This window comes from Equus quagga, chromosome 12, assembly GCF_021613505.1.
Source record: "Equus quagga isolate Etosha38 chromosome 12, UCLA_HA_Equagga_1.0, whole genome shotgun sequence".
NCBI lineage: Eukaryota > Metazoa > Chordata > Mammalia > Perissodactyla > Equidae > Equus > Equus quagga.
In genome coordinates this window covers 67,947,540-67,962,235 of record NC_060278.1, presented here as the reverse complement: position 1 = coordinate 67,962,235, position 14,696 = coordinate 67,947,540, and the positions used below count along the sequence as shown (strand labels likewise).

General features: G+C 48.9%; 1 protein-coding gene across 3 annotated transcripts in view; it reads left to right on the top strand.

Moving 5' to 3' along the window:
• SLC24A3 (solute carrier family 24 member 3) overlaps positions 1 to 14,696 on the top strand; it is a 456,403-nt gene that overhangs the window by 279,990 nt on the left and 161,717 nt on the right. The gene's annotated exons all lie outside the window — the stretch shown is intronic.

Sequence of the window (14,696 nt, the reverse complement as noted above, 5' to 3'; positions counted from 1 at the left end):
GACCCAGGGAATTGAATTGAAGGCCTTTGGTTTTCCTCATCCCTATTTGGAGAGTTTGGGGAGGGTGTGTGTGTGAAGATACATCTAAGGAGTGGCTGCAGAACCAGAAAGACCTGGGCCAAATTCTGGACCATGTACGTCACTGTGCTTTCCCATCTCTGTGGTATTCACTCTTCCCTGGAATGCTCTTAATTCCATTCTGGTTATTTATTGCTGTGAAACCAATTCTCCAAATTTAGTGACGTACCCAATAACCATTTTATATTGCTCATGGGTTCTGTGGTTCTCATGGGTTTCAGTAGTTCAGAAAAGGCACAGAGGGAATGCTGTACCATAGGATCAAGGGCCTAGGGTGGCACGATTCGGACGGCTGGTGATGATGCCAATGGCTGGGGCTGAAGCCACTGGTGCTGCAGGACCCCCTCCAAGAGCCTTCTGCACTCCCATGTCTGGTGTCTGGGCTGGGACTGTTGACCACAGTACATCTGTGTGACCTCTCCAGCATGGCTCCACATGGTCACCCAGGGCTCAGAGAGGGAGGGTTACGGTGAACAGAGAGGAAGCCCCACAGCCTTTGATGCCCCGGCCTTGGAAGTCTCACACGTCATTTCCACCAGACTCTGTTGCAGTCACAAGCCCACCATGACTCACCGGAAGGGGACAGGGACCTTACTTTTCACTCCACACCTGGAGTAGGTCAGTAGGCACACCCTGGGCTCTGGAGTCAGACCAGACGTGGGTTTGGAGCCCAGTTCTGCTGTCTTTGCTTTGTGTGTGGTTTCTGACCCTTTGTGTGCGTCCAGCCCATCTGGACCCATAAGCTGCCCTCAGCCTGACTCACTGCCTGGTGAAAGCAGTCAGCTCTTCAGGTCTTTCCCCACTTCCCTAGACCCCTCATCACCTTCCCCTTGAAAAAGAGGCGTGCGAAGTCCATTTTCAGCAAAGACACTCTCTAAAAATACCAAATGATAAAGTAGACTCTACAACCCTTCCTTCCCTCCAGGAGAGTCACATGCATAGAGCAATTAATACAGATGCCAGCTGCCACCTTTGGCGCCAAGGAGGCTCCGCTGTTGCAAGGCTGAGGAGACCAGGCACTGAGTCGGATCCAGAATTCCCGGGTAGCCATTAGCCCCTGACCCCCGACATCTGAGAAGGAGAGTTTCCATTCTTGGCCCAAACAATGTGGGCTTCCCTCCTCCCAAGGCCGTGTTGTCGCCTGCAGCTCACCCTTTCTCCCCACCTCTGCCTCCCATCTCAAATCTTCCGAATGCAGCTGAAGGCAGAGGAAGATGCATTTGCCCTGCTCTTCATGAGCTGAGGAGCCCTGTGAGGCCCCTGCTATCTGTGGTAGTGCATTCCCAGGCAGGCACGGAGGAAAAGTGGACAAAAATGGGTAATTTCCCCCTTCGACATTTCCTTAAATGAGTGGACATAAGCCTGCACATTAGGGCTCTGTCATCATTGGTGTCTAAATACCACAGTTAGCCCCTACCCTGGCCCCTGCATTATAGAAACCGCAGGGCAAGAAGACCAGGGGCCAGGGTCTGCTTCCACCCCTTCAAGACCATGCTCCAGGCACATGGAACTTCAGAATTCTCCACCCACAAAGCTTGAGCCTGCTGCTCCAGCCTGTGCAGGCCTTCTCCCAAGACCTGCTTCTTAGAGGGGAGAGACCCAAGTGGAGAAGCTTAGACTTGCTGCCCGGGGCGTCCACATACCTGCAGGTGGTACAGGGTGGAGCCAAGCTCGGACGAGAAGGAGGGCACCTCTTCTACATGGCAGGGGCACATGTTAGGGTGGGCCTGCTGGTGCCCTCCCCAGAGTCAAGGGCCAAATCTTATATTATCCTACTCACGAGAATCCAGGGTCCTCTCAGTAGGATGTCAGCTGCACGGGAGAAAGCTTTTGTAGAGAGTCTGGCACCTTAAACAGAAAAAGTTGCTCAGTCCCTGTTTGCTCAGTGCAGGAATGAGCAATTCTTCTTATCCCCTTCACCCCTCGTGGTGTCCAGCACGCTTAGGATGCTCGGGAGTTATCAGATGAACATCGTTGGACATAAGAAGAAATCCTTCCAGAGCTAACCTGTGGCCTTTCAGTGGCCAGAGGAAACAGATCAATGAGTGAGTCAAAGCTCAAATAAGCTAAGTACAGATTTCCTGTACTTGGTCATCTAGAAAGCATTTCTGAGCCTCTGCCATATGGTAGTGCCAAGCTGGACCCTTCTAGAAACCTGAACACAGCCTCACTCCGCAGGAGCCCAGTGTCTTGTGGGAAGGCCCACTTAGGGACAGCTCTTGCCGTGTGCCAAGTGCTGGCTGTAGTCTATGCCACAAGCTGTGGGAGCTCAGAGAAGGCACCGTGCAGTGCTGGGAGGCACAGCTGAGTGGAACTTGAAGAGTGGTTAGGCATTTTCCAAAGGAGAAGGGAGAAAAGGGATTCTAGGCAGGAATGGGAAACCCATGATCAAAGATGTAGTGACCAAGAGTTCAGGGAGTCTAGAGTGAGTGGAAACTAAGAACAGGGAAGGTGGGGGCACCTCACATGGGAGGCACCACGAGGTGATTCAGCAACTGGCCTGGAAGTGGTCGGAGCAGATTCCTGATCTTGCCATCCCTCCTTGCCTGGGGAATAGGGTCAGGCATGGCCAGAGAGGACCCAGAGCAGTCTTCTCTGCAGTCAGGTGAGAGAGGTCCAGGCAGGTCACAGAGAAAGGCTCAGGGACATTTGAGTAGGGGTCCCAGAATCCCAGAGACCCTGTGGAACACCCAGGCCTGGGGAGGGACATCGAGAAGGGCATGTGGGAGACTGAAGGTCATCTGGCCACGTCTAGGCCACTGACGAGCTGGGTCTGCATCATCCAGTGAGGGGGGGGGGCCCAGAGCTGTGTCCTGTCACCCCAGGCTGCCCCAGAGAGAGGGCCATGGGCTGTCCTTTCATGGGATTAACTGGCAGTAATTTGGGATCTCAACCAGAGCACCCAGTCCCTTCAGATCATACTCCAGAACCTGATTAAACTTAGCATTTGCACCTGAGCTCAAACTGCCTCCTTCCACTTGGCCCCGTGAGTTTGCTTTTCAGTAAGGCCCGTAGTTTTCAACCTCAGTTGGGTACTGGTTTGTGGACACACATGGTTCTGAGGGCTCCCTGAAACAATCTTTTAAATCTTAGATGTCAAAGCTTGCTTCTCTTTCTCTTTTCCCTCATGTAAATACTTCCCTCTTTTGTGTAAGCTTTGTGGAAATCAAACAGCCATTTCTTCCCAAAATGGTAGCTTTAATTTTCCCTTGGATCTTTCTGGTTTTGTGGATTTCAGAAACACTAAATCCTGAGATTACACTAAAAAAAACGATTTCTCTTCCTTCCAACCGTTCTTCACGTGTGGGTTCCTTACTAATGTGGAAATCCATCATCTGTGTAACTTTATCAACAGTGAATATCCCCACGAAAACACGCTTGTCTTACAACTTGCTTTATAGCCCACCTGTTATAACGTTGAGACACTAGAAGCCATGTTCTCTGTCTGTGAGGAAATTCGCACCCTTTAAACTCATGGCATCTGCCCCAAATAGAGGAAGAAGGCCATGAATAATTTCCTAGAACCATGGTTTGTTGATGGTGATTTATAAATACCCTGTGAAATTTTGCTAATTATCCCACATGTAGATATCTGGATATTTAAGGTTATAAACCAAGCTACATGTTTTCTCTTCCGGTGAAAGCTTTAAATAATCAATATTTGAAATTCTTTCTCAAAATGAGTCTGTCTGTCCTTAATAATTCAACCTCCACAGCAGAAATAAATACCTTCGGTGCACCTTGTCAGCTTTCACAAGTATTCTTCCTATACTTCAAGTCTTCTTTTCACGTTTTTAAATGTAATTCCTGTTGTCCATCAGGCAGGTAGTTCTCTATGCTTGTGTGTGCGGTGGTATAAAGTACCACATTCCTGAACATGAATGAATAGTCCTTATGAAGGCAAGTGCCTGCTAAGTGAGTCTGTCAGGAGGATGGGCTGCTAAGTGGTCCAGCAATTCAGACCCATCTGTAGACCAGCCCAGGAAAGAAATGTCAGTGAGAAGGTTTCTGATGTCCATCTTCACATTCTAAAACCTAGACATGCTTTGAGGAGCCCCACAGGAAACTCAGGCATCAATTCTGTGCACATAGAAGAGACTTCTTCCTCCACGGAGCTGTTAGGGGGCCGCCCTCTGGCCCATGTCAGACTTTCCAAGGCTGCAAAAGGGATGCGTGGGCTACCAGGAGGTCCCTGGCCATCTGCCTTAAGCCTGCTCTGTCTAGTGGCGGGGACTCCCTTGTACACATCTCCATCTTCACTGCACCCTGCTGTCCAGTGCCCGTTTTAGGGGCTCACGTGTTTTAAAGGGAGGTAGGCTCTAAACAGGATGGAGCATCTGGGAAGTACAGGCAGGATTCTTGTCCTGGGCTGCCAAACCAGGGCTCCTGCACGTGGATGTTCTCCAGGGACGGCAGTGAGCACCGTTGATGTCAGTCTCTGCAGCATCTGTGTATGATGATGTCCAGGCCTCATTCCAAGGTTGGTGGTCTCCTCCAAACCCCCAGCTCCTGTCCGCATTCTCCTCATCCTCTCCAGCACAGGGAGTTTTTAATCTGGTCTGGGAATTGGGGAAGTTCACTTCATGAGCCTGCCTCCAAATTCTCTCTTATTCCCAGATCAGCTTTTTAAACTCAAGAATTTGCTCATTTCTGTCTCTTGATTCCATTGAGTCTTCCTTGCTCCTCAAAGCTGCAAAGAAAACCACTTGGCGTTGGAGGAAGGCCCTTGGGACGGAGGTGGTGAAATGTGAGTAAATGTGAGGGGAAGGAAGGAGGCTATTCAAATGTCATCCTCCTGCTGGACTTGTGGTTTTTCTAGGTCCGTTCCATAGTTCCTCCATGCTGTGGTACTCCAGCCTAGCAGAGAGCCTGGGTGACCTGGATCTCTCTACCTCACTCTCCCCGTCCACACAGTCTCTGTTCTCTCTGAAGCTGTCTGTCTGCTGCCATACTGGCCAGACTCTCCCTTGGGTCATCTTTTTGCACCTGCTCTGCGTGCTCACTCCCTACCTACACTGTTCGCTATTTTCTTAATTCACAGCCCCTAGAAGTCTCTAATTGGCCAGCTCGGTTTTTCCTGCCCGGCCGTGGGTCACCAGCTGCCCTATGAGTTGACCAGTGAGATGAAAGCACAGGGCTTCCTTCAGGAGGCACAGAGGGCGGGGCAGCTCCTGAAGGAGGAGTTTCGGCTCTGCAACCCCAGCCTCTAACCCTAACCTCCTCCAGCCAGAATGCAAGTGAAGGATAGTTTGGATGTGTTCTTGAAGAAGCTGGGGCTGGGGCTTTGCAAGGAAAGCCCAAGTCCCAGGTGGGAAGCGCTCCCTTCCTCCTCCGGAGCTTTCCTTCCCCTGTCTGTCCCGGGGGAGGGGGCTGTCTGGAAGGGGCCTCACTAAATGGATGTCATTTCCTTGGGCCTGAGTTTGTTCCCATTATCTCTGCTGTTCAATTTTAATATCTAGAGGAATGGTTTCCCTGGATGTGCTCCTCTCTCTGGGGCCCAGATTGCTTTTAAGAGCCAAAGAATAAACTAATTGATGCAGTGGCAGGTTCTGAGGGGCACAAGGCTGGGTCCCGGCAGGAGTGCAGGAGGCCCCTCCCTGCTCCCCCTCCCCCTGCACTTGGAAAGGCAGCTTTGCGTATCAAAGCTCAGTCCACCTCAGCCCTAAGGCTCATTCTGCTCTCTTGGAGGCCATCCTCTTGCCTTTTTGGCTCTGAGACTCAACTTCACTTTTATAGACCAGCACTATCTAACAGAACTCTGCTGATGGAAATGCTGTCTATCTGCATGGTCCATCATGGTAGCTGCTGGCCATGTGTGGCGACTGAGCACTTGAAATGTGGTTAGTATGACTGAGGAACCAATTTTTAATTTTATTTCATTTTAATTAATAAAAATTTAAATAGCCGCTTGTGGCAATGGGAGCCCTAGAAGGGCCAGATATGACTTCTAATTCAGCATCTCCTCTCCCTTTGCTGATGTTGCCAACTTGAAATAAAGAAGCAGATATGGCCCGGAAAAAAGGTCGCCAGCAAAGAGGCACTGCTCCTTTCCTCTGTCCTCTTACGGAATGGGATGTGTTTAGTGATTCAGACAAACAAGATGCAAGGAAGGCCCTGCCAGGCCACTTGGGAGGCTTGGGATGTTCCATGAGGAAGGAGGACACCCAGATTAGGAGCAAGGAAACTTGTAGACCACCAATACGCCTGGTGCTTTGGAACAAGTAACAGAACTTCTGCCCTCAGTTTCCACATCTGTAAAGTGGGAGCACATAGTAAGTGCTCAGGAAATGTTACATTTTTTGTCTACAGCTGAAGATGTTGGGGGTAGTGGTTTGGGACTTCAAGGGGAGGAAGACAATTTATATGGAGATGGAAATGCAAATGTTTGATAAACAAGCATTTGCTGGGCCATCTGTAGACAATGTGACCCAAGAAAGAACTTTGATAAAAATGGGCTTAGCAAGGACCCTCCCAGTCTACAACACCTAGAGTTATCTATTGTGAGGGCTCCTTCCTGGGACAGGCCTTCTATCTTAAATTCTTTTAGGCACTTAAGAGGCAGGTCAAAGTTTCTTTACGTTCTTAAAAATAATCATGCCAGGGCCTGGCCCAGTGGTGTAGTGGTTAAGTTCAGCATACTTCTGCTGAAATGCAGCCTGGGGTTTGCAGGTTCAGATCCTGGGCACAGACCTGCACACCACTCATCAAGCCATGCTGTGGCAGTGTCCTACATGCAAAAAAATAGAACAAGATTGGCACAGATGTTAGCATAGGGCCAATCTTCTTCACACACACACATACACAAATCATGCCAGAGAGACACATTTTGGGGTGGCAAATTCTGATCCCCCACAAGAGCGACAGGAAGCAGGTAGCATGGAGGCCTCTCTGCAGCTGGCATTTCTGCCAAGCCCAGGGATCTGAGAGAGGGGGCTGCTGCAGGGGTTTTGAGATTTAAGGGGACCTACGTGATCTAGTCAGCAAGGTCCCGAAAGCAACTCATTTCCTGGGCAGACATGTTTAGTTAAGGGATTTCACCCTGGAAGAGAAAAATGATTAGAAGAGCTTGTGGAATTTGCTGTTTATTCATGGAAAAGTGCTGAGCATGTCCTTAATTTGTCAGTGTCAACACAAAGCTAAAACAGGTGTCCAGAGAGGATTAGCACAAAGAGAGTAAATTATGTTTCAATAGATCTTCAGTTACTCCCTGCCTCCTTGCTCAGGAGACTTGGTTCAGAAGGCCCAGGTCTTACCATTAGGCGTCATGGGCTGCACACAGGCTGGCTAGTGGATTGATTTGCCAGGTTTCCTGAGCTGGATATAAAGCGAGATGGTTTAGAGCAGGTGCTCTGAATGAAACCCACCTGAGTGTCAGTCCTGGCTTTCCACTCATTAGCTACATAGCCACAGGCAAGTTGCTTTGCCTTGCCAACCCTCTTTCCTCAGCTGTCTCTGGAGATGAGTATAGTACCCACCTCGTGAGTTGCTTTGAGGAATACATGAAGTCAGTTGTACTAAGCTCCTGGCAGAGCATCTGGCACCCACCTGTACCCTCTTAGTACTTGCAACTTGTATGTACCCCGCCTGACTCCCAACTTCCAACTCCTGTGACTCCAGGCTTTTTCTGGTCTCCAGAGCCCGTTCTACAAGAAGGCAGGACAGCCCAGAAGTGCCAGGAAACAACCAGCCCCCCAAAGTAGCCCTCAGTCGGAGAGGGGCTGGTAGATAAATGCCTCAGTTCCCTTGTGTTTTGGATGGGCTAATGAAACACATTCCACCCTGTCTTCCAGCCTCCCCCAAGCAAGAGTACGCTCTGGTGCCCGTCCAGCACCTTGCTGGATAACACACTTTGGTTAGCTGCCCGTCCTTCCCAGACGCATTTTCCTGCCCTTCCCTGCTCCCAGTGAAAGACCTTGCATTGGAATCCTCGGATGCACTTCTGCTTCTGAGGCACAAGCTGAGTAGATATAACCTACGATTATAATTATGTAAATGAGGTCCCTGTCTAGAACCGGTGAGGCTACAGGAGATGCAGAATTCTGCGACTCCGGTCCCTTCTAGACATCCACAGATCACAGTGTGACATGAGTTGATGTACTATCTTTTGGTTCATGTCCGGGACCCAGTACAATATGGAAAGAAGCCTGGGGAATGAGCTTCGCAGCAGACAGTTTCAAATTTGATCTTACGAGGAGCCTCAAATGGTGATGGGAGGGAGCATTGCTTAGATACCAAACGTTTATTCATGGACATGGGACACCTGCAAGCCTGCTGTATGCTTCCTTTCTTCTTATTTATTTCATTTATTACTTGGTCCCGTCATCCCCGCTCTATGTATTTTATTTTTGTTTATTTTGTTATATAGAAAATAAACTATGTGTTCCTCTGAGATGACATTGCCAACAGTCACAAGTTGTACCCAATAGTTATGAATTGACTATTTGCAATTTTGTAGTGTTTTTTCCTCTGCAAAGTGTGACTTCAAAAGCTAAGTAAACAATGAGGTACCGCTATTTAGACCTACCATATGTCCCAGTGTAAAGAACTCGTCTTTAGCAAATGTTCAGTCAACCAATCTGGATAAAATAGTCAATTAAACGTTCTAATTTATCAGAGAACACTCCGTGTATTTTCAGTGTTGGTGCTCAGCGGTTTTGCTTTTCGTCAATAGTTTCCTGATGATTCTTTTCTCTGGAGAACGTTGGTACAAGACTTTCTATTTATTATGCCTCAAGACATCAGAATACATGCTGTCTGGAGGGAACTTTGGTTTTTATTCCCTCTATGTCTCATCCCCGCCCCCCACCCCCTGATATACAGACTCCAGATAAGGGTTTCAAATACAACAAAAACCTGACCTCAAAGCCCAGAAGCTTCTACCCCCCAGGGACCCAGATCTGCAGCCTGTTCCGCAGTCCGAGGAGCCATTTCCTCCTCGTGGGTCTGCACCAGAAGAGCTCCCGTGGCCAAGATGCGCGTCTCAGGCAGGCCCCCCAGCAGCCCACCCTGAGACGAGGAGCCGGGCAGGTTCTTCATTTGGGGGTGATCCCAGGAAGCGCCCTGAGGAGGAAGGCATAGGAGGGAGGGCAGCCAATACAGGGAGTGTGGTAAAGCCAGCTACCCCCGTGGCAGGGCGCCTGGATCTTCACCCCACCAGACTGGCAGATAGTGGAAAACACGCCCCACTGATTTCCCAGCTGAGGCTCGAGGGAGCTGTGGTATGAACCCCTGCCACCGGTCAGTCACTGTCTGAGGGCTGCCCTTCCATGAGAGCCAGGCGGCTCCACAGTCCTCCGGCCAGTGGATGGAAGTTGTCAAATTGGCGTGCCAGGAACGTGAGTGCCAGGGACGAGGGCAGATGCTGACAGTGTGTGTCAGGACATGTACCAACCAGGCCGACCCAAATAGGAATGGACTTGCACCGTACCCACACCTTGAGCTCATCCTGAAGATCCTGGCCAACCACTTCCTCTGAGTCTTCTCCCCAGCACCACCTTCCACAGGCTTGGTGCGTGTGGTTGAGACAAGTGTCCTCTGTGTGAGTTTACGGGCTGGGAACTCCTGACGCTGGTTGATTGGCAGACTGTCCTGTAGCTTCCACAGTCTGTCTGAACCAACTTGGGGTGGGGGGGAGCAAAAAAAGATGTCGTTCCTTAAGGGACCTATGGAAAGGCTGCAGCTACCCAGTTCCAACCCTACATGGAAGGACTGTGAACACTGCCCTCAGGTGTATCATCTCCCACTCCCCCCTCCCAGACAGCTTGTCTTTCTGTTCAGCCCACACATTTCCTTTCCTGCCCCACCAGCCGGGACTAGCGAGGGTCTTGTCTCCTCCCAGAGCATTTGTTTCCTTCGATGCCTTCCCTTCAGCATTGCGTCTGACTGTGGACTTGACAAGTTCTGTTAGTTCTACTATTTCTCACAATTAGTGTGAAAGTCAGGAGTGCACGTCCTGGCCTCAGTTTCCCCATCTGGGTATGGGGATGAGACTAGCACCTAGCTCATAGGGGTCCTGTTATGACATAAAGTAAAGCATGTAACATGCTTAGTCCAGTGCCTTGCACATCATAGGCACAAGAAAATGTTCACTGTCATATTATTTTCATTGTTCTACCCTGGATCAACCTATGTGCACCTCTTGTCCAGACAGTGGCCATCAGAATGTTGTTTGTGGCTTCAGTCCAATCACAGTTAATTAATCCCAGCACCAGATCAACCTCTTGAGTGCAATGCTTTGCTCAGCACTCTCCCCCAGAGAGACAGTCCCCACCACCAGTGGGCCTACCTGGTGTGGGAGTGAGAAGAGTGGCTGTCAGAGTCATGGTGCCCAGGTTCAGATCCTAGCCTCGCCACTTTCTATGTGCATTACTTGGGGCGAGTTGCTTCGCTTCTCTGTACCTTGCTTTTCCTATAACATGAGGAGAATGATGATTGTATCTGCTACAGAAAGTGCTCTGAGAGAGTTCAAGAGATCACTCCATGCCAAATGCTTAGAGCAGAGCCCGGGGCTGAGCAAGTGCTCTATAACTGTGAGCCATCGCTGTCATTATTTCAGTGTCCCCACTGTCCATGTGCCAACCATTTTTCTAGTCTTTTTTTCTCTTCTCCTGTACACTCACATAGCCTGGTCTAGCAAAAACAGATTCTTCACCACCCACCAAGAAATCCCAGAGCCTTCCTGCCCCCCATTCCTGACCAGGCCCCAGTCGTCTTTGGTCTCCTTGGAATCCTACTGCAAGCTCCAGCTTGATGCCATCTCCTCCTTGAAGCTTTCTCTGACTTCCCATAAGGACGAGTGGGCCTTCACACTGACTCGGAGCTGCACCTGCTCTGAACTCCCACTTTCTTTGTTTGTCTCCTAAGGAACTTCCTGCACGCTGGCCTCTGGTATAACACGTGGCTTGCCCTTCCCCCTCTTCCCAGATTAGTGTTAGCAAGCTGGAACCATGCCTTAGTCACCTTTATGTTCCTCTAACACCCAGCTTAGTACCTTGTTGCAGGCATTGCTTGTTGAAGGTGTAGTGTGTGAGTAAATGAAAGAATGAAGTGTGCTTACTCTTGGCTGAATATTGGGCCTGTCTGCTAAGCTGGTAAGCAAGAGGTAAGCAATGAAAGTAATATGATGTTTTCACAAGTCTTTAGGGGTCCCATCAATCCTAAGAATAATGAGATGGTCTTTTGGGGACAGACCTTCTTTGAGAGAAGTGTACTGAGTTAAATGCTCAGGATACCCCAGCTTACAAGGCAGGAGACAGCCAGTTAAAGCAAGAACACAGAGGCCACCGGCACAGAGGCTGTCATCTCTCCATGATGTTGGTGCTGCCCAGGTAGCTTGGATGTTGCAAAGATCCGGTGACAGCAGCGACACTCTCCTGCAGAGCTGTGTCTGTTTCACAGTTGTACAATGACTCAGAGTGCTTTCTCAACATTTGCACAAAGACATGGCATCTAAACAGACATCATCGTTAATGACGATCACAATGTTCTCTAACGCTATTAAATTATTTCCCTAAAGGGTTGGTTTCTATCTACTGAGGTATTTCTTCCACAGCCAAACTCAGTGCCCACATACGAAAGGCACCCAAGTGTGTTATCAGTTAAGGATGAGCAGAGAGAGGTTTGGGAATGTAGCTTTGGGTTCCTAAGCCCATTCAGCCTTGTGGGCCAACTCCAAGAAAGGAAACAGGTACGTTTGTCCCAGATGCTGCTACTCCACTCCGACCCCTCCCTTTCCCTGAGATCCCAGGGAGCTTCTTGCTCTCTTCAAAGGCTTCTGAAGATTTTCCGGAACTGTTTCCATTGCTGGTGCTCGCTTGTTCTCACACTTTAAGGAACCTCAGGGACCCCAAAGATAACTTGCCCTTTTCATTTGCACCACGTCTTTCATTGGGGAATTTGGAAGTAGTTCCCAAGGAGCTGGTTCAGAGGACATTTGGAATAGGCTGTCAACCGTCAACCCTCCCACTTGCTGTAAGCTGAGGCCCAAGATGGTGATCACTTAGCTAGCTCTTTACCCTCAAGGCGTGTGTCCTTGACTACCAAAGGCGCTCTCTTTGAGAGTCTTATTTCCTAAGGTTCTCTTCACATTTCTCCTAAGAATTCTAGAAGCTGTTTGCAAATATATTTCTTGGTGACAGGCTCTTTCACCAGAAATCTCATGGCAAGTATGCAGATTAGGTCCAAATGTGGCCCCATCCCTGGGCCTTTGGTTGGGGTGGTTTTCATGGATTCTAGTGATGAATCCTCAGAATGCCAAGGACTCGTGACTCCTTTCACATAAGTAGATTCCAAAGGTTGGCATAGAATATCTTTCATCAGCTGTTTCATTAGCACTCTGAGGGTTCTCCACAGAGGCGGAAGCCTGAGGATCTTTTTCCCCATCTTGAACTGGTTAGAACTGTCTTTTCCTCTCTGTGTGGACTGCAGGGATTAAGGCAGACGTATATTTTTGGCAGTTAGCATAATGCTTTTCAGCATCTAAAGCTGTGATGGGACCAGCAGTTTGGGCTTATGCGGGGCCCTCTTGTCCTCTCCTGGACACAGGCCCAAGTTCATTTGACTTCATCACTTTTTTGTTTTACAGAGTTGGCTTGAGGCAAGACCCATTACGCTGCTCCTCCGCAGAGGGCAGGACCTGGAGGGTCATTTTGTCCTTGCGCTCATATGCACATAGAACACATCTGGGGGCACACATAATAGGCATATGCATATCTGTGGATGCTATAACCCTTTTTTAAAAGACAATAGGAAATAGGGGCTGGCCCCGTGGCTGAGTGGTTAAGTTCGCGCGCTCCGCTGCAGGCGGCCCAGTGTTTCGTTAGTTCGAATCCTGGGCGCGGACATGGCACTGCTCATCAAACCACGCTGAGGCAGCGTCCCACATGCCACAACTAGAAGAACTCACAACGAAGAATACACAACTATGTACTGGGAGGCTTTGGGGAGAAAAAGGAAAAAAATAAAAAATCTTAAAAAAAATAATAAGGGATATAGGGAATAAAAAACAATTAGCTTTAAAAAAAAAAAGACAATAGGAAATAATTTCTAACTTATTAGGCACAACTGCCTAAAGTAGGATCTGGATTCAAAAAGAAGTTGTGTGTGCATGCTTGTGTGTGTGTGTGCTTTTAATATCTCCCTTGGAAGCTCAGCACTTTATTGAAGAGGGAATGTAGGGTTGACACGGAGTCAGAACATCATTTGAAATGGAGCTATGAGTTTTTAAAAGCAACTTTTCATTCTCCTCTGCAAACCCATTCATCCCTTAGCTTGGCCATCTCAATAGTTGTTGCCACCAATCATTGAGTTGCTCAGGCTGGAATCTTAGAAATCAGCCTTGATTTCTCTCCCTCTCACCCTGCCCATCAGCAAATCCTGGCCATTTAACCCATGTCTCTGTCCCTTCTCCTCCCTCCCTCTCCTCGGGCACGGGTGTTATTCAGGCCACCATCACCTCTCACCTGGACCAGGATGTCCCCCTCACGTCCACATTCCGGGTAGTGGTCTAGGCAATCCTTTAAAATATACGTGGGGACCAGGACTGCATGTTCTGGCCTGTCTGCCTCTCCAATTCATCTCCCATATCCCCCTGCTGGCCACCGCACCTCAGCCCCACAGACCTTCCTCCTGTTCCTCAAAGATTTCAAGATTGGGGACCTGGGTACACCTCATTCCTTTGATTCCACGTTGACCCTCGATACCGCTGTCTTGTTCTCACTTGTGTGTGAACACTCACTAACACCCTGCTGCCTGAAAGTTCTGCTCTACTCTTTGCTCTACTGGCAAAGGAACCAGGTTTTTCTATACCAAAAATGGCAAAAAGTGAATCCTTTTGTCTCCCTTCCTATAGTAAATAGACGAGTCAGCTCAGAAAGGAATCTGTTCAAACTAGAAAGAGCTCAGCATGATAAAGAGATGATTTACTGTGTCATCCCTTATAAAATTAGTCGGCCCTCATTAAAAGAAAAAAACTGTTGGGAAAGAAGGAAAAAGCTCTTCTGTGAATGTGTTCACTTCTTCTGGATTTAGTGATGGTGTTGGCATGGAGACACAGCATGAAAAGGGAAGGGAAGGAGTGTCCTGCCCTGTAAGACATGACAGATACTTCAGTTGTTTCCCATTGTGATATTTCTAATAACAAGATACAAAGAAATCATATACACCGGGCATCAATAGGATAGCCATGGTGCTTTGAATGTCTTCAGATCCATTGAGTGCTGAAGGTTTGTATCTATTTGTCTTTGGGGTAAATAAATGATGACATTGGACCCATTCACCAAAGGAGAGAGAGTATGGCTGGGTGAGCATGTCAATATCTTAAGCTTGCTGATTTCCATGGTGGCCCAATGGTGGTGAGTCATTCTGTCCCAGAGCTACCACTGACCAGCTCCATGACCTTGAGTAAGTCACTTGCCCTTTGGGGTCTTGGCTTCTTCACCTTTAAGTGAGAAAAGTATTTTCAGAGTCCAGTCCAACTCCAAGATCCCCAATTTGTACAGTAAAAGATAAAAGGCCTCCTGAGTGACTTCAGGCATCCACCCCTGGCGGCCATGACGTCGTCCAATTTCCCAAGTGCAGCCCCTTCTGAGGAGCCTGGAGTTCTGGGAAACACACCAGCA